At 34.7% G+C, this 21,612-nt stretch overlaps 1 long non-coding RNA gene across 7 annotated transcripts in view; it reads left to right on the top strand.

Annotated features, from left to right (window-relative positions):
• Positions 1–21,612, top strand: part of LOC141424506 (uncharacterized) — a 690,552-nt gene that overhangs the window by 635,110 nt on the left and 33,830 nt on the right. For all 7 annotated transcript variants that reach the window (XR_012449431.1, XR_012449425.1, XR_012449421.1 and 4 more), the window contains 2 exons: positions 14,798–14,992; positions 21,206–21,307. This is a non-coding gene — a long non-coding RNA (uncharacterized lncRNA). The remainder of the gene's footprint in view (positions 1–14,797; positions 14,993–21,205; positions 21,308–21,612) is intronic.

Genomic DNA, 21,612 nt, shown 5'->3' with positions numbered 1-21,612 from the left:
GGGAAAATGTCATTAAAAATTTTATAGGGATTGCATTGAATCTGAAGATCTCTTTGAGTAGTAAAGATATTTTAACATTATGAATTCTTCCAAAGATATTCACAAGATATCTTTCTATTTAACTCTATCTTCTTCAATTTCTTTCATTTCTAATATAATATGTTGACATTAAATGGTCTCCCAACTTTTACTAAGCTGACCACAGACTTAAGTTGGGTTAGACAATCTCCAGGAACTTTCTTGTAATGTAACTACTGGGAACTGTGCTGGTCTTCTCTGACAGATCGTGAGTTCCTGGAGTGAGTATATCTTTCCTTTATACCTAACTTATACCTAACAGTGCCAGACTAAACTAAGTGCACAGAATTATTTAAAAATAATTGAATATCAGCTAAGGGACTTAGAATGTATGTTCACAAGACAGAGATATTATTTATATGTCAAACTTCTTCAAGGAAAAGATTAATTTATTTGAGTTTGAAAAATTATTTCAAATGCTATTTTGATCAAATAGCACTAGGCATAAAATCTGAGCATAAATGACAAAATAGGTTTAAAAATAAGCTTTAGATGCCCTTATCTCTAATTTTGTTGAAGAGAGAGTATAAGCAATAATAGGAAGGAACAAGGGTTTTTGCTGGTTGAGATAAGGATAGCTATACAGGGAGTTGACTCACATTAATTTCCTGTGCATGTGTGTTACCTTCTAGGTTAATTCTTTTTGATCTAACCTAATATTTTCAAAATTTTGTAACCGATGCTTACCTTAATTGGAAATAGGAAGTTTAAGCACAGTCCACCCTCTGTCTATGTGGAGTAATTTTCTGCCCCTGCTGTATATGCAGGGTTTTACATTCCCAACTTGGTAAACACCTTTCATATGTATTAAATGGTTCTTGGTGCTGAAATAATGGTTATATATTGAGTTTTAAATTCTTTTTGGTCTTTTACATGATTAAGAGAATTAGTTTTTCTTTTGAGTGTTTTTAGTTACCAGTGATTCTCAGGTCATTTTCTTCTGTGAACAGTATAAATTATTTCTATTTTATTTTTAACTTTAATATTAATAAAATACAATTTTAATTACATTTTTACAAATATGTAGTTTTGCTTTTACCTTATTTCTCATTTTATTTCTATGAAATAACTTTAAAAATAGGAATTGTGTTCATTTTGGGAAAGCACATTCCCCAAATTAGGTCATCAAATAGCTTCCATAAAGTCAGTTTTAACCTGAGGAAAAAAAATCATATCAAAATAAAACACAAGTTACCAGAATTTACAGCCAATGGCAATTATAAACTGCTAGTGCTGAATTTTTATTCAGCAGAAAATGTGTTCTGTTGGGTTTTTTTTCTTAAAAATCTTTTTTTTAACAAGTGTTACCTTTATTATTTTTAAATTGACTTGGTTCTCCATGCAGAGAAGTCATAACTGAAAGCTAGTAGTGTGTTTGCCATGGTGCCCAGAAGGATGCCTCTGGTTTGCCAAAAAATGCTCTGTCACTTATGTGAAGCCTGTTGACAAACTGTTGTTTATATGTTGTCAATGTGAGGCCAAGTCAATTGTTTCACTGCAGGAATCTGGCGTGGCCCCAGTGCCTGTCTAAGTCATTGTAGACACAGACATAGTTATAGAGAACTAAGCTAAAAGTACAAACCATGTTTTATTTTCTTTAATCAAAGTTTCAGGAATATATGAAAATACGTAGTGATGAAGCAACTTTGCAAGAACTGTAATTCTAAAGAAGTACACATATGATTAGCTTTAATTTCTCTAGTTGTTAGTAAGAGTCTAACAGTATAGGATAGCTAGATGTATTTTGCTTGCAAACTTTACCTTTTCTCCATGTCATTCAAAATTAACAAAGTGGATCTTTATAGCCCTTATTTATCCTCCACATCAGTGACTGTCATCTGGGGGGATGGTTTTGTCCTTTAAGAGACTTTTGACAATGTCTGGAGACATTATTGTTTGTCATAACTAGAGTTAAGTGCTAAAGCATGCAGTTGTTTAAGGCTGCTAATCATCCTACAATGTTCAGGACAAAGACCTACAACAAAGACTTATCTTACCCCAAATGTTAATAGTACTATGACTGAGAAACTATGATGACATTAAGTGGTAGAAATATGTACAGTGTAGCATTAAAAAATTATAAAATCTAGGCTGGGTGGGGTGGTACATGCCTGGAATCCCAGCACTCACACAGATGATGCAGGAGGATTGAGAGTTCAAGGTCAGCCTGGACTGTATGGGGATACACCATATAAAAAAATAAAAGTTATACAACCTCAAAAATGGTTAGGAAAAATAAATAATTATTTTGCTAGCAATATTAGTAGGAACTAAAATAATGGAAATATATCTATAACTTCCATAGAAATAGAAGAAAAACAAAAGAGGGAAGAATGAGAAAACTATCAGCTATTAATGTGAAATAATGGGGAACAGGTGAAAGAAGCAAAGAAAAATGGGTATAAGCAGAAAGTAAGTGTCTGAAAATAATCTTTTATATCACTGATCAAAATACATATAAAGAACCTCACCAAAAAAGCAGAGTTACAGATTGGAACACATGTATACATATATGCATATGTATATAGGTAGAACACAAAGTGACATAGTGCTGAAAAGAAAATAGCAAACACTGGCCCAAACAATTTTATTTTTGTGAAATAAATATTGGATAATACAGGTTTTTAAGGCAAAACATTATCAAATTAAAAAGAATCATTATAAATCACTAAAAGTTACAATCCACCAAGATAATATAAAAAATAAGAATCTGTCTAAATCTAACCAAATAACATTGAAATGTGCAACACAAATACTGATGAAATTGTAATAGGTAACTGGACAGCATGCAAGCAAAACAGGTTGAATATCCTTCTGTCAAAAAAGATAGATCATCAATTCTTAGCACTGCAAAAAAAAGTATGTCAATTCATCCAAATCCATGTAACACCAAGAGTGAACCTTAAGTTAAACTATAGACTATGGGTGATAATGTGTCAATGTGACTTCATTGGTTTATAACAAATATATCACACTGGCAGGGATTGTGGGTAACGAGGAGGCTAGATATGTGTGAGGGGACAGGGTATGTGAGAAAACATTGTACCCTCAACTCATTTTGCTTTGAATCTAAAACATAGCAATATTTTTTTAAAGGATAATTTAATGAGATCCCAAGTGAAAAGGGATATATATGATTTAAACTATGAAAATTATTTTATCATGTATAATTTATCATAGATATGAAATTGCATTAACATGGAGCTCATTAGGAATGGGTGATTTTACCATGATCTATTCCTGAGGGGCTACTGTTAATTTTTCTATCAGAAATTCATATCCAAGTGGTGGTTATAGAGAACCTCACTCCAGAAGTTGCCTCAAAAAGTGAATCAGTTATCTTTACCAGTAATAGCAGAGCCTTTGCTAAGTATTCTGAATGTTAAATGTTTTCATTGGTGAGATTGTGTGCTAATTAGCATTATGAACATTAGATTCTAGTCCTCATTGATGAAATCAGTGGTAGTTGACATAGATGGATAGACTAGACTATTGTATACAGTATGCTCCTCATACAAGAACAGGATATGAAGGTCTAGTCAGCACTATAACCCACCTTTAGGGAAGTACCCTATGATAGCAGACTTGGTTAGGTAAATTCTGTTGGCATTGTCATATTTACTTCAGATGGAAATTTTATGCAAGATATTTCGTTAGCATCACAAACAGCAAAACTGAGATATGAGTTTACTTACATAGTAGTTCATGTGTAGACATTGCAGATGATTGTTTCATTTGTGTGAATGAAATAATCCAATTGAGGGCATAAGACCTACAAAAATGAACTCAAATATGACCAAATTTTCTAAAAATAATGCACAAAAACACTTAATAAGTTGGGTTTATTCTAAACTCAAATATAATGAGCATACATTATTTTTGTCTACTTAAAACATTTGTAAAAGGCAGTGACCACCCACTAAATCAAAAGTAATTCTCAACAGACTTAAAGGACTTGACTAGTTAGCATGACTACTTATTGACTAAACTTTCCTACTGGAATATATTTATAAAATAAGTCAAGAAAAGAACAGATATATGATCAAATGAAAATCTTTGTTTAAAAAAAAAAATCAAGATGGCAGATATCTGACAGACCCCAGGATCTTGACCTGCCCAAGTTTAAACAGTTACTCCAGATTTTTATCACAGCAAGGATCGGGTAATACTGCTTTTTCTGCCAACCAAGATACCGCCAACACAGGGGGCAAATAATATTCATTATTTAGCCAGACCCTTAAACTAACTTTTTAAAGTGCCTAAAAGCTCGGCACTGACAGACCACCTGTCTGTCCACTGGCTGGGAACAGCTGAAAGCAGGGTAGATTATCCCTGGCTGATCCACAAACCCCCACCCCGCTTTCCCCCCTCCCCCTTCTTTTTCTCTTTCTTAACACCCTCCTGTCTGGATTGGTAAAGCTAAAACACAACACAGAGAACAGTAGAGACAGGCAAACATCTGGATGTACCGGGACCCTCCATAATACATGTGGACAACGAACTTCCAACTGCCACCCGCCCGCACATATATCTCTCCACCTTAGTGTGTCTGCAACCTTACCAACAATAATGTAATGCAGAGAAACACAGAAAGAGTGATGCTGCAAGCATCTGGGAAGACTGGGACTTCCGAACACAAGCGGACACAAAACCTATGTCGGCGGCATGCCTGTGCTACCCTGCGTGGGCTTTCAACCAAGCGCTTCTGCTAATCCACGAGGTGAGCGCAACACCCTGTTTGGGAGGGAACCTCATATTCTAACACAGCTGGGGAGTTGATTTCACCCTCTCTGGACAAAACTGGTGGCCAAATACATGGAGGGAATATTTCTCTTCTGCCTTGGGGGGAAGGGCAGAACACTGAGCTGAAAAAGTCCATAAGAGGGTGAAGCAACTCAGCAACCCCTGTGGGAAAAGCTAGGCACTGCACTGCCTTGGAGAAACTGGTAGTGAGCTGAAACTCAAAGTCTCCCCAAGAGAAAAGCTCATTTCTAACTCACAGGCTTGCCCTGTGAGTGAAGGGGCTGGTGACTGCTCATTTACCAACCCCTCATGGGCATGGGACCACTTCTGAGAAACTGCCTGCCCCAGAAAGGAGTCTGGCTCAAACACCCAGAGCTGACATTCTCCCTCATCCCCCCCACCCCTCTGCAAAGCTGTCTGATAGGGAACAGCAACACTCGTTGTCATGCAATCCAACACCAACACACCAACCTTAAGTAGGGACAGTCTTGGCCAAATTCCCTATAAAAAATAAAGGTGTCACCACCTCAACCTGAAATCATAGGAAAGAGTATAGAACATTCATTAAACTGATATATTTAATTTTTTTGTATTTTAAAAATTTTTTTCATTTTAACTTCATTTTTTTCTTCCATCTTACTGTTGCCTAACTCCCTTCTCCATTCTGTCCTGACACTAACTCGCTCAGCCCTCTATTGCTCCACTTTCCTTTCTCACCCTAATTTTTTCTTTTTCATCACTTTCCATCTTCTCCCCCTTCCTTTCCCACTCTTCACCTTCCTCCCCTTCCCCTCCCTATTCCCACACTACCTTGACATCCTTAAAATGCACCACCCACTGAATACTCTATTATACCATCTTTACACATTACCCCATCCTTTCCATTCCTTGGCAATCCAGGACAATAGCACCCTCTTCCACAATGAATGAACTACACATCAACACACACTAGGGATGTAGTACCTTAGAACCCCCACACCTCGCACCTCAACCACCTTTCTTGAGTGCCAGCTCTTTCAATACTATGTATCCACCTCCACCCAAATAACCAATACCCTCCAATCTCCACAGTTTATAGATAATGTCAGCAAGGGGCTCACTATATATTTTATAAATAACTAGTCTGGCATTAAGTGGGTTTGTTATTGCTAATTTATGGAAAACTTCAGGAAAAAAATCAAACAGAAAACCTGGAAATAAAAAGTTCCTTAAATCAAATAAAAAATACAGGGGAAAGCCACTCCAGCAGACTAGAACACACAGAAGACAGAACCTTAGGAGTTGAAGACAAAATAGATATTACAGAAAAAACAGAGGAACTCTTAGACAGAAAATTTAAAAAGGAAAACACAAGAACTCAGCAACTCCATCAAAAGACAAAACCTGCAAATTATGGACATCAAAGAAAGAGAAGAGGTGCAAGCCAAAGGGATATGTGATACATTCAACAAAATAATAGCAAAAAAATTCCCAAATCTTGAGAAAGAGTTGTCCATTTAGGTACAGGAAGTCCCCAGGACACCTAACAGACTTGATCAAAATAGAACCTATCCATGGCATATTACTGTTAAAACAGCTAGCGCAGAAAACAGAAAAAGAATATTGGAGGCTGTAAGAGATAAAAGCTAATAATATATAAAGGTAAACCCTTCAAAATAACAGACTTCTCAACTGAAAACTTAAAAGCAAGAAGGGCATGGAGTGAGGTGCTTTGAGCACTGAAAGAAAAAAATTTCAGTCCTAGAATACACTACCCAGCAAAACTATCATTCAAAATTGATAGAGGAATAAGTCTTCCACAATAAGCAGAAAGTAAAATAATATATGACCACCAAGCCATGACTACAGAAGATTCTGACAGGAATCCTACACACAGAAGATGAAAACAAACATAACCATGAAAAGATGGAAAGTATTAAACCTCATGAGAAGAACAGACAAGCACTCAGAGAGTACCATTGAATCAGCTGCACACACTCAAATCCTTAAACAAAAACAACTAAATGGCAGGAATCACCACATACCTCTCAATATTAACACTGGATATTACAGGACTCAACTCCCCCATCAGAAGATACTGTTTGGCAAATTGGATTAAAAAGGAAGACCCGACAATCTGTTGTTTACAAGAGACCCACCTATTGACAGAAATAATCACTGGCTTAGGGTAAAGGGCTGGAAGATTTACCAAGCTAATGGCTCCTGAAAACAGGCAGGAGTAGCAATACTTATATCAGATAAAATGGACTGATTTTATCAAACTTAAGTTACTCAAAAGAGATACAGAAGGTCACTTCATACTAATAAAAGGAGCAATACATCAAGAGGAAATAGCAATTATCAACTTACATGCATCCAGTGCCAGTGTACCCAATTTCATTAAACATACATTAAAGGACGTAAAACCACATATAGACTCCAACACAGTGGTAGTGGGAGACTTTAATACCCCTCTATCCACAATAGATAAGTTATCCAGACAAAGAGTCAACAAAGAAATCCTAGAGCTAAATTACACCAGAGATATAATGGAAGTGACAGATATCTGTAGAGTATTCCATCCTGCCACAGCACAACATATAGTTTTCTCAGCAGCCCACGGAACTTTTCCCAAAATAGATCATATCTTAAGGCAGAAAGCAAGTCTCGACAAATGTAAGAAAATTGAAATAACCCCCTTCAAACTATCTTATAATGATGCAATAAAACTAGAACTCAACAACAAAACCAGAAGCAGAAAATACTCAACAACTGGAGGCTGAACAACACATTGCTCAACAATTAGTGGGCCATAGAAGAAATGAGGGAGGATATCAAAAAGTTCCTGGGATTCAATGAAAATGAAAACACAACCTCTCAGAACCTATGAGATACAGCAAAGGCAGTCCTAAGAGGGAAGTTTAAGCCATGAGTACATATACTAAAAACACAGAAAGATCTTAAATAAACAACCTAATGCTACTTCTCAAACTCCTAGAAAAACAAGTTAAACTCAAAAACAAGTAAAAAGAGAGAAATAATAAATATAAGGGCCAAAGCAATGAAATAGATACAAAAAAATCCATACAAAGAATCAATGAAGCAAAAAGCTAGTTCTTTAAAAAAATAAATAAGATTGACAAACTCCTGGCAAATCTGACTAAAATGATGAGGGAAAAGACATAAATTAATAAAATTAGAAATGAAAGAAGGGAGATAACAATGAATACCATGGAAACACATGGAATCATCAAGGACTACTTTAGGAACTTATATTCAAATAAATTGGAAAATCTTGAAGAAATGGACAAATTTCTAGATACTTATGACCATCCAAAACTGAACCATGAGGATATCAATCACCTTAACAGATCTATAACACCCAATGAAATTTAAGCAGCAATAAAGAGTATCCCAAAAAAGGAAAGTCCAGGACCTGATGGATTCTCTGCTGAATTTTACCAGACCTTTAAGGAAGAACTAATACCAACCCTCCTTAAACTTTTCCATGAAATAGAAAGGGATGGAACATGACCTAACCCATTTTATGAAGCCAGTATTATACTCATCCCAAAACCAGACAAGGATGCATCCAAAACAGAGAACTACAAGCCAGTGTCCTTAATGAATATCGATGCAAAAATCCTCAATAAAATAATGGCAAACCAAATCAAATAACATATGAGAAAGATCATTCACCTTAACCAAGGTGGCTTCATCCCAGGGATGAGGATGGTCAACGTATGCAAATCATTAAATGTAATAAAGCACATTAATAGAAGCAAAGACAAAAACCATCTGATTATCTCAACAGATGCAGAAAAAAGCCTTTGATAAGATTCAACCCTACTTCATGATAAAAGCTCTAAGGAAGCTAGGAATAGAAGGAATGTACCTCTACATTATAAAGTCTATGGGTGACCACTCTCTCCACTCTTATTCAACATGTTCTTGGAATTCCTAGCCAGAGCAATAAAGCAGGATGAAAAAAATAAAAGGAAGACAAATTTGTAAAGAAGTCAAACTATCCCTATTCACACATGACATGGTCTTATATCGAAAAAAATCCAAAAACTCCAGTGAAGAACCCCTAGACACCAAAAAGAGCATCAGCAAAGTAGCAGTATACAAAATCAACTTACAAAAATCAATAGCCTTTCTAGACACCAACAGTGAAGGGATTGAGAAAGAATATAGGAAAACAATTCCATTTACAATAGCCTCAAAATAAAAAAAAATCAAATACTTAGGAATAACCTTAACAAAGGATATAAATGACTTCTACAAGGAAAACTACAAACAATTTAAGAAATAAATTGAAAAAGATTACAGAAAATGGAAAGATCTCCATTGCTCATGGCTTGACAGAATCAACACAGTAAAAATGGCTGTACTACCAAAAACTATATTCAACACAATTCATATCAAAATCCCAATGACATTCATCACAGAGATTGAAAACTCAACACTAAAGTTCATTCAGAAACACAAAGTATTCCCAAGACAATACTGACTAAAAGGAACAAAGCTGGAGGTATCACAAATACCTGACTTCAAACTATATTACAGAGCCATAGCAATAAAAACAGCATGGTATTTGCACAAAAATAGATATGAAGACCACTGGAACAGAATAGAGTACCTGGATATGAATCCATGCAGCTACACCCACTTAATTTTTGACAAATGTGCCAAAAACATACAATGGAGAAAAGACAGCTTCTCCAACAAATGTTGTTAGGAAAACTGGATATCTGCCTGCAGAAAACTGAAACTAGATCTGTGTTTGTCACCCTGTACAAGTATCAACTCAAAGTAGATTAAGGACCTTAATATCAGACCAGAAACCTTAAAGCTAGTACAGGGAATATACTGGAAGCACTAGGCATAGGCAAGGACTTCTTCAGTAGAACACAAGTGGCTTAGCATCTAAGAGAAATGACTGACAAATGGCACTTCATGAAATTAAATATCTTCTGCACAACAAATTGTCTTTAAATTGAAGAGGCCACCTACAGAAAAATCTTTGCTAGCTATACATCAGACAGGGACTGATAACCAGAATGTACAGGGAGCTCAAAAAACTAAATTTCTCAAAACCAAATACCCAATAAAGAAACGGGCAACTGAACTGAACTTTCAGTTCAGTTGACTAAAAAATACAAGAAAAAAAGCTCACTATCCCTGGACATAAAGGAAATGCAAATCAAAACCACACTAAGATACCACTTCATGCCTGTTAGAATAGGTACCATCGAGAGCACCACCACCACCCACAAAGGCTGGCGAGGATGCAGGGAAAAAGGAACCCTCATACACTGCTGTTGGGAATGTAAGCTAGTACAATCATTATGGAAAACAGCATGGAGGCTCCTTAAGAAACTAGAAATAGATCTGCCACGTGATCCATCAATAAAACTCCAAGGGATATACCTGAAGAAATATGAGTCAGGTTACAATAAAGGCACCTGCACACCCATGTTTATTGCAACACTATTCACAATAACTAAGCTATGGAAATAGCCAAGATGACCCATTACTGACGAATGGATTAAGAAAATGTGGTATTTATAGCCAATGGAATTTTACTCAGCCATAAGAATGAATTTTTGTCATTCGAAGGTAAAAGGATGGAACTGGAGAACATCATCTTTAAGTGAAGTTAGCCAGACTCAAAAGGCCAAAAGTCACATGTTCTCCTTCATATGTGGATTGTAGACCTAAAACAAATGCAGTAATATTATGGGACATGGGTCACACTAAGGGGATGTTGTGCAAGGGAGGGATAGGGGCAAAGGAAGGAAACCAAAAATTTGAATGAGGTTGATGTGTTCACTGTACAGTAATGAAAATAAAAATTTTAAACTTGCCAGGGCCCCATGGGAAGTGGACTAGGGAGGATTCACTGGAAGAGGAGAATCAGTTGGAGTTGTAAAACACATATACATGAGTAAACACAAGGAAACTCCCTGTGTAGCTATCTTTATCTCAAACTAGCAAAACTGCCATGTTTTTCTTATTATCTTTTATGGTTTTTCTTCTACAAAATCGGAGAACAGGAGGGTGGGATAGGTTCTAGGGGTACAGTTTGGCACCAGTAGTGGGGGAGGTGACTGGGAAAGGGGTAGGAGGATGAATATGGTACAATGTGTACACATGTATATAAATGCAAAAATGATACCTCAGTATCATTTTTGAGGAGAGGGGGACGGGAGAGAGAAGTAGGGGGGGAAATTCAAGTATGATAAACTTGACACATTGTAAGAACCTTTGTAAATGCTACAATGTACCCACACCATAATTTTTCTTAAAAGACAATCTTTGCTTAAAAATAACTCACAAGTTAAAATGAAAATAACAATGGGAAGACATATTTAAAATTGAATACTAAAATATCTGTACATCAAGGCTTGCAACTTCAGTGGTATAGATACATTTATATATAGATATAGAAACTATAAGGCTATTAAACTATGGAATAGGAACATGTCAAACTCATAACACAGGTATGTCTTAGAGAAGGAGGGAGAGAACAATTAGGGAAAATAATATTAGGATCTTCAGCTTCATCTGTAAGATATTAGTCTTTAAAAACAAAGTAAAGGAAGGATTCATACATTTTAAAAAATTATCCTATGTTTATTTTGAGTGGCATATTCTGCATCTCTTTTGTATTCTTCATTTCAAACTGTCCAAATAGTAAAATGTACTAGAGTATTATTTCAAGATATTTTTACCTGGACCATTGACCGTAACAGAAAACATTTGAATCATATGTTGAGCTCTTTCTGAAAAAGTACTGGAAATTAAGGGGATTTGGATTTTATGACATAAATATGATTATTCTAAAATGTCAGCCTGGTATCCCTAAATAAGTTTTAGTTAAAATAGAAATTCTTAGCAATTTTTTTTGTTGTTGTTGTTGTTTTGTTTGCTTTACCATCTGAGGCTTCTGGCCAGTTAGATTGCATTTGTATTAGTTTTGTCCTGAATATCTCATCTGGTAATCCACTAAAATTTTAACTTTTTCTAAGATTCTCAAGTAGAGTTGCAATAATTCTGACAGGAAATTACCAGAACAGAAATGAATATAACATGTTCATAATATTCTCACTATGGTACTTGTATTTTAAAAATGGCTTAGGTTGCTTGTTTGTTTTTCATCATAAATAAATAAAAATAAAATTATTTTTTATTTGTTTGTTTACTTATTATTTTTGTGGGACTGGAGTTTGAACTCAGGGTTTTATGCTTGCAAAGGAGGCACTCTACTGTTTGAGCCACATCTCCAGTTCAAATACTCTGGTTATTTTGGTAATGGGGTCTTGCAAACTATTTGCCTCGGCCTGCCTCAAACTGCGATCTTCCAGATCTCAGCCTCCAATACTGTTACAACTACAGAAGTTAGTCATCAGTGCCCAGCTTTATTATGTTTTTAAAGTGAAAGTTTCTCATGAATTCTCCAAACATTCAGATATCATCCACACATTTAATTTTCAACATTTCCTCTCCATTTGTGATATGTTTTAAATAATAATCAAAAGCAATGCTACCATCATAAGATGTTTAAGGATTTGTGTGTGTGTGTGAAATGTGCAACTTCAACCAAGGTATGCAACCTAGTTTCTGTACATATTCTTGGACCCTTCATGTGTCCTGCCCCTGAGAGGTACAAGTCACTGGTTAGGAATCATTGATTTTAAAGTTGGAATTGACCTTAAAGTTTAGCTGAAAATAATAATAGAAATCTCTGAGGAAGAGAGAGAATCTTCTACTTACTTCTAGATAAGAAAAACAAACTCTTAAGCAAGATGTGTCCTGTGCATCTGGTTCTCCTTTAAAAACTGAGCGTTGGGTTGGGATATGATACAGTAAGCCTGCCTTGTTTGTGGATTTATTACACGTGGGTTTTGACCCACAACAGTCAGAAAATAATAAATTTTAAAAATCAAAATAAATTTCAGAAACAAATTTCTTTTAATTCTGCAATTCAGTTGATGCTGAAGGCTCTCAGCCACACTGTGTTACCATCCTGTTTAAATCCTGTGTGACCTGCTGAGTGTTTTCCTGTCCTTAATTTTGTGAAAATCTGCCTCCACAAAAGCAAATGGTGCCCGAAAACCAAAGTAAAAGTGAATGTGATTAATTTAAGTGATTAAGTGAAAATTTGAGATTTGAAGATAGGTAGCAGGTCTTTAGTGGAAGTTTGGTGGTGTTACGGGAAAAAAGAACCAATCATCCACAGAACAGTACTGAACTCTATGTGCTCTGAGAATTTGTGCTTTTGCCTAAACAGTGGTCTTTCTCGAACCATATACTGGCAGATACCAGGGGTGTACAGTAATCACAAATATTTATGAAAATAATGAATGTTAAAGTAAATAAATGATTATATATAGTTGGAAAATAAGAATTCAGAAAGAATGATTCCTTTTAGATACATAATTGATTAAATAGCTAAGGTATATCTGATTTGAAGTGAGTTTTTCAGTATTTAATTTTCTATTCATTTACTCATTTGGCAAAATTGTATTGTTAGCCTAATATGTGTGTACTTTCATAAGCTGTGGAATATACCCACATTTTACATATTCTATTTGGACTTTCTTTAATACGTGATTCCAGAATTCATTATATTGTATCTTCACATTTAACTATTTACTTAACTAGTAAGACTACTCTGAACTAATGGTTCAATGCATAGCCAGTACAGGCAGAAAATTTTACTTTCTGTTCTTTAGTACAGACTTGATAAGAAACTTGGTGGACTAGTGAAGTGGTTACCTCTTCTCTTGAAAAACAAAATTATGGCTAGCTTTCTTCTTGAAAATATTCATTATAAAGGGAGAAGCTATCATAAACACAGAAGCCTTTATGTCTTCAAAAGAAGCCACAGTATTTCATAATGTGTAGAGTCAGAGATAATTTATTATGCAATGAAAATTTACTTTGGAGATAGTAATCCATTCACCTATGCTAGTTATGAGACTATTATAATGCTATAAGAACTTTTTAATGATGTCTTTTAAATAAAATTAATTATTTGTAATTACTTTATAAATATTCATTTTCTCTACTTTATTTCAGGGGCATCAATTTTCACTATCAACTGCAATTTTAATCCACTCTATTTTTTTCCTTAAAATATTCTCTATAATTTGATTTTAAAGTAGTTTCCACTGCTATATTTTTCCTTCATGCACTTATTTATCTTTTATACATATTTATTATTTTCATTCATATAATTATAATTGCTATATGAATTTATATAACTGATACTTATATTTTTCCTGTAAATTATGACTATAGAAATTCGATACTAATTCTTATTTGAAAGGCAAAATTGAAGGAGGTGAATGTATGTTAAGAGAGTATATGAACTTGAGAGCTTATTTGGAGGTTCTAGCATGGGAGCACAACTACTGGTATACTCTTGATCAAAGATTGGTCCTCCTGTGCTGGGGATGGTCATCATCTTCCACCTACAGCGCAGCTTTGGAAAGAATGCACATGGAATGGTGAGGGAGGAAGGGGATACCCACCTAGCCAGCCAGATCAGCCCAGTCAACCCTTGAGATCAATGGGGTGACAGATGTCACAGCCAGATTGCCCTCACCTCCATATGGTTCAAATACTCTATACACACGTATGCAATTGTAAAAATGAGACCTGTTGAAACTATTCCAGGGATGGGGGAGGGGAGATAAAGAAGAAAGATGGAGGGGGGTGAATTCAACTATGATATATTTGATATATTGTAAGAACTTTTGTAAATGCTACAGTGTACCCCCAGCACAACAATTCAAAAAAAGGAATATCAGAAAAAAAAGTTTATGATATCAAGATTTTTATTGAGCACATTTGTTTGTTACATGCTTTTTAAAATAATGATGTGGCTGATTAGCTCAAGCAGTGAAAATAGAGTAATAACAAGTAAAACTTTGTGTGTGCATGCCACTCCTAACCAAGTGTCCTTCAAATTATTGCTACTTTCTAGGCAAGGGAAGGGGGGCTGGAGAGATGAATGAGTCAGAAGAGAAGCAAAGAAAAAAGTTGAATTATGAAGATTCCCTATCTTTCTCCAACCCAACTTCCATTCATTGAGGCCTTCTATGTAATGAAGGCCAGAGAAGGTGTAAAGAGTGTAGTGCAAGACAGCGCTGGAGGGAAAGCCTACAAATACCTGTAAATGGTGAGAGAATAAGTTTCAAGGTTTGTTTGTTTTAGATCTTTTCATAAGTATGATTTATGGACTGAACTTTTTAATTACTATTTGGGTTCCAACTGTGGTTTTGTCAATGTGACTTCATGAATTGACTGAGGCCACATAAGCTCAAGATTTATTAGTTATAGATGAAATCATATGTCAGTAACTAATGTAAGTTGAAAGACCACTTGCACAGTCACCACTGCAATAATATGTGTAATAGGCACCAGTTACTAGATGCTAATAGAAATGTCATGTAAGTAAAACCTTTTGTACTAATGGATGTGATTAAGGAGAAAGTGAAATTTGGAATCTGTTTTAAAAGTCATATTAAGAGTCAAGTCTAAATCAGTAGTCACATAAAGGAAAAACACCGACTTGTAGAAGAGTTGTTTATGAAAGTTTTTATATTTGGTCTTACACATTATCCGATTATTTGTGCTTACTCCTGGGGACTGAGCAGTGTTGGTTACATTGGTTGATGTAATTATTATAAATGTTTTTGGAGTTATTCTATTTTTGAATGTGGCAATTTAGTACTGATTTTTAGAATTTAATCTGTGAAAGCTATAATCTTGTCTACTATTTTCTACTTTACCAAAGTTTTAGTGTATAACCGAAGTAACATAGAAATTGCTTTTAGTGGAAGATATCTGGGGAGTAATTTAAAGCTAAATTTTATTTACTCTGTGTTGAAAACAGGTACTACATGGGGAGAAAATATTAGAAAAATGTTACATATTACCATATATTTGCAAAGTTGTCCAAATGCTGGTAGTTTACAATGGATTAATTCTTGGTCACTTTTCTTTTCAAATAAATATGTCAGACATCACATTATTAGACAGGAAAATAAGGTAACAGCTCAGAGTGAGCTGTTATAAATACTGTTATTATTTATAGAGATAAGTAACAGGGAGGTGTACAAAGAAGCCTTTAGAAACTCTATTAGTACAAAGTTCTATTAAAAGCAGAATGATTTTGACTGGGGGAGGCCCACAAATGATCTTCTGAAGGTAAAACTGTGTTTTCACAATGATCGATTCAATAAAGCATCAGTCAGGACTGCCAAGCATTCAACTGAACACTTTGCAGGCAAACCTGTATCATTCATAGACAAAGCCACACACTTCATTTTATTCCACCTCAGCTTACAACCTAGCGATTGCAAAGACTCAGCTCTTTAGTTTTTACAGAAAATACTGTTATAGATTAGAATTACATAAATGTTTTGAACACCTTAGTTAAAGGGACTATCCAAATATTAAATTGTACCATCAAAACAAAAACAATCAATACAAAATGCAGGATGTTCTATAAATACCTCTGATTAATGCACTATGTCTACTTAATTATAAATCTTGTGTATCAGTCTCATAAAATCAGTACATCAAAGTGAAACCCTGTATTTTAAAATATACAATTTTATATTGCTTTTTGCCTGTAGATGTAGATATCATACTCATTAGAAGTGGAGAATCGGTAAAAGACAGCATTGAAGGTAACACTTTCTACACCAACAAGACACTGTCAAACTTACAGTCATCAATAAGTAAATCAGTGAGATAGATTTGACTTGGTGTTGAAAATCTCCATCAGGTCCCTGTGTATAAGAACATCATCTTCCTTTACTAGTTAGGTAGCCACACTTAGGTATTTTGTTAGACTTTCCTCAACCTTCCTGTGTATACCTCCAATTTTATTGCAATTTCTCTGAATAAAAACAGAATCCTCAGTACGTGTGAGATCTATATACAGGCTTGGTTTGTGTAGGATATTAAATCACACATTTTTCATGAGCCTAGCTCAGTATCTCTCAACAACTGTCAAAAGTACTTTTGAATTTTGTTAAACTAGTTCATCATTAAATGCTTGGATTTTCAGTTGCACAAAAACAAATCAAACAAAAACAAAAAACATGGTGATAGTAACTAATATCTGTAATTTCAGCTACTCATGGAGAGGAATTGGAGAGGATCACAGTTTGAGGCCAGCCCAGGCAAAAAGTTAGCAAGATCTACCTCAATTAGCAAGTCAGACATGGTCCCAACTTCACAGAGGCTATAGGCAGGGGCTGTCCAGACCAGTCCCAGGCAAAAACTTGAGACCTTATCTGAAAAATAAAACAAGTATGGTCTGGGGGCAAAGCTCAGTATAAAGGTACATGCCTAGAAAGTGTGAGGCCTTGAGTTCAAACCTCAGTACTGCCAAAACAAATAAACAAAACTTATGGAGATATCATAGCTTTTATAAAATACCAGAGCATTAGCCAATTCTTTTGTAAGGATTATGAAATTTTTCAACTTTTATGGTTTATGAGAAAGATAATTTTTTTTTCTTTTCTTTTTTTGAAGATTCTCAAGAATGTTATTGTAGTTCAAGTGAATTTTTCTCCAGCAGCTTTATAGTTTTATAAAGTATACTATTACATAAAGAGACCTTTTGATGCATATTGCTTAATTAATATGGCATTGTTTTAATATGGATTTTATATCTGACTTGCATAGCCAAATTAAGCGAAACCAAGAGGGTTCTATTTCTCTACTGACTTTTAGACTACTTTTAAGAACTGTGTACTTCACACAATTCCTGGAAAATGGACATGACTTGGCAATTGCCTTCCAACTCACCCTTATTTACAAGTATTTCGAAGATACTCTTACATTAAGATTCCAACCTAGTCAAACGACCATCTTTTTCCTTAAACAGTGTGTTCAATTTAGCTATCTCCTCACTTAACTGAAATGCCCTCTTTCATCCTCTTCTACTTATGCAAAACCTATGCAACACTGATGCACACTTCATATTGCTTCTGGACAGAGAAGCACAACCTGTCCAAAAACCTTGAGGCTCTCCGTCTCCCCTGGCACTTGTATGCACTCTCTGTGGCACTCATTTCGCAGTTACCAATTAAGCCTCCTCAACCAGATTATAAATTCTTTGACATCAAGGATCCTAAATCCCAATCTAGGACTTCCTTATACCTGCAGCTCAAGATTCAGAATTTTGTGTTTAGCAGCCATGAATTTTTAAATGTAGACAGTCATAAAAATGATCTCAACTACATTAGATTACGAGGGTAAAGATAAAGCTGAAAAATAGCTGTTGAATATTTTGTTGAATATCAGACTTCCTCCTGAATGTTGAAAACAGTTATAATATTTTTGTCTACATAAAACATCCTCTAAGTCTATACTTTTTAAACTGGAGCATGTGTCAGAATCAACTAGATTGTTCAAACACCGATTAAGGATTCTGAAGTTCAAGCATTTCTGATGCAGGAAGTCTGGGGGTGCGGTCTATGAATTTGTAACAACTTCTCATATTATGTTGAAATATCTGGTTCATGGACTCCATTTTGAATAAAGTTGCTTTTAGAGACTCGAATACATAAATATTATCTCAATTATAGTTTTTCTATTTTTCAAATGGAAATTTTGTATTGAATAACCATTTTCTTAAAAACATCAAAGCTTTGTATATTAACATGATTTCAATTTGCTCTGAATGATTCACAACAAATGAAAACATAATTTTAAAGTTTCTTTTTATTCATTTTTCTCAAAATCCAGATTTTGTAAGAAGGGACAATGTAACTGAACAGAGGACCATGACTTCTTACCTAAATTTAGCATTCTCATGCATAATTAGGGCAGGACTAATAGTAACAACTTTTTGGAAAGCCATTCAGAATGTATATTAGAAGCTTTTAAAATGTATAAATGTGTACCTGTCACTCTGTACTCCTAGTTATTTGTCCTAAGAAAAAAACAGAGCAACTAATCAAAAATGGAAATATTGTACATCTTGAGGTAACAGTAGAAGAGGTATATATATATGAATTTGGCAAAACTCATCAAATCATGCACTTAAAATATGTTCTTTTACTGTAAATTGTACATCAATAAAATGGATTTAATTTTTTTAAAGTATTAATAAAAAATTATTTCCTGTTTTTTTTTTAAAGATACACTCACAGCATCAGCCACCTAATTGTCACCTAATTCAAAATGAAAGTAGGGTCAGTGTTGAGTAGGACATTGAGTTAAAGATGTTTGCTGTGGTCTCTGCAATTAAGGTCAAGGTTAAGTATGTATGTGTATATCTAGAATCTGGAAAGTAGCCTCAGCCACTTCAAGGGTTTTAAGTGTGTGACCATTGTAAAGATTTGCCTCTTGCAAACTCCTTACCTAGGCAGAGAATTTTAGGGACTTGATAATCCTTTCAGAAAGATGTGGTAGTCCAAAAGTCCGTGTTTTCAGCTTGTCTTCAGACTACTGGCTAGAGTTTGCTGTATGGGTTCGAAGGCACTTCAAAGTTCAAAACCTTTATCTTAGGTGATTTCAGTACCATAGCTCCTTCAGGTATGGCAAGTAAACAAATGAGCATGGTGGTGGCTTTCCTGATGCATTTTCTTGTATAACTAACAGATTCGCTGTATCTGCATCATCTTTCTGCCTATTACCTAGATTGTCAACCCTTCTACTACTCAGTAATTATGTAATAGGATTGAAATAGTTCCTTAAGGCTGTTTTATATTTTGCAAACTTTCATTTCAATCTCATGGAAAAATAACAATGTAATAATTTGGGAGGATATGGGTAACAATTTTTTGAAGGTTGTTCTTAATTGTTAATTTTCTCATTTATTTCTGGCAATTTGGACCACGTTACCCCCATTCAAATCTTGGGGCAAAATTCTTTTTTAAATGAAATTTGTTTTAATCAGTTCCTAAGTTTTCCCTCTACAAAACTATTTCTACAGTAGAAATCAGTGAAGTATACTACTTATCTGCAATAGTTGTCTTAAGTCAAATATCACCCTCTCAAAAGAGACTTTTCCTGAATAGCTTACTGCTGTTACCCAGTTACTAGGTAGCAAGTGCTGGTTTTATTTCCTTCAAACCATTTTTCACTCTCTGAATTTATTTACTTGTTTACATGCTTCCTGTCTGGCTTTCCATTCTGAAACATAAGCTACTTTGGAGAAAGAGCCTCTTCTACTTACTCCACCTTTCCCCTGGCATTTGTGTGCTGGGCATGGAACAAGGCTCACTAGATTTTGGCGGGAAGAGTAATCGCTGGGTATTAAACACTTGGCTAACAATTAGCAGGGGTGACATCACTCTCATAAGTGACCAGAGCTCTCCTGCTGGGAAAGCAGTATATTTTTGCTTTTAGTCACTATTTCCCATTCGGCTTTTCAAATGGGTTTAAGTGTAACGAAGCTGAAAATTATTGCCACTTATGTACTTATTTTTTCTCTAGAATGTTATCTCAGTGAAATAAAAGATTAAAAATAATATTCTTTTTATTACATGTACAATTTATGTTTTAAATTATTTGAAATGACTTTTCTATATGTCTTTATAAGCTGTCACATTTTATTTGTTAATTTTGTTCTTTGAAGATATTTACTATTTCAGAAAAGGATATACTAATAAGAAATCAAAATCCAAAAATCATCTCTAAGGTTTTACTATAGCTAAAATCATTCACATTCTTGGTTATCCATACATTTTTCCTCACTTCCTCTAAATTAAGCGTATTTCTTTTTCGCTTTTTTCTCTTGTTAAGTGAGCATTTAAAGATCATTTAATAAATATTTTAGAATCACAAATTAAAAAGCTCAATCTCTTTTAAATGCCTTGCTATGGTAAACTAAAATAGAGTTCAACATTAAGTTATTATGGATAATTAACTGTCTCTTGATTAGTCACTTACGTTTTATACCATCTTTAGTAATAATACCCATTACATGGACTAAAACCAGAAAGTAACACAGACCATATAGTAACTGAGATTGTAAACTGTGAAATACAGTTCTCTTAATTGGAAAAATGTTTGAAATAGACATACTCCCATAGTTCATATAAAGCATGTTGTTGTTGACAGTGGCAGTAAACATGCACACTTAGTGATGTACATATGTAAAATATATATCCTTATATACATATATTCTCTTTTGAAAATTATTCAAAATGGCTTTTATTAGCATATATTAATTGTACAAAGGGGGTTCTCTGTGATATTTCCATATTCACATTTAACATACTTTGATCATAATCCCCCTCCATCCCTCTATTATGGTATCTTTTTAAAAATATATGTATGTATGTGTTTATTTTACAGTACTAGGGTTTGAATTTAGGACCTTGCACTTTCTAATGTTAGTTTTTTCTTTTCTTTTTCTTGGCAGAACTGGGTTTGAACTCAGGGCCTCACACTTGCAGAGAAGACACTCTACCACTTGAGTGGTAGAGCCACTCTGCCAGCTTAGGACCTTGAACTTTCTATTCAGGTGTTCTATCCCTTCTTTGGTGGGGTGTCTAATTTGGGTCCTTTGCCAATCTTTGATAGGGTTGTTTGTTTTTTTATCATTGGGTTTTAAGACTTCCTTATATATTTTGAATGACAAACTTTTATCAAATTTGTCTTTTGCAAATATTTCCTCCTAGTCTGTGACTTGTCACCTCATTCCTTTGACAGTATCTTTTGTAGAACAGATGTTTTTAATTTTAAAGAAGTCAAGCTATATTAGTTATTTCTTTCATGGTTCATGCCTTTAGTGTTATATCCAAAGTCACCACAATATACAAATTGACC

The sequence above is a fragment of the Castor canadensis genome, chromosome 1 (assembly GCF_047511655.1).
Source record: "Castor canadensis chromosome 1, mCasCan1.hap1v2, whole genome shotgun sequence".
In the NCBI taxonomy this organism is placed as follows: Eukaryota; Metazoa; Chordata; class Mammalia; order Rodentia; family Castoridae; genus Castor; species Castor canadensis.
The sequence above is the reverse complement of the archived record's forward strand: the minus strand, read 5'-3'. Positions and strand labels throughout refer to the sequence as shown.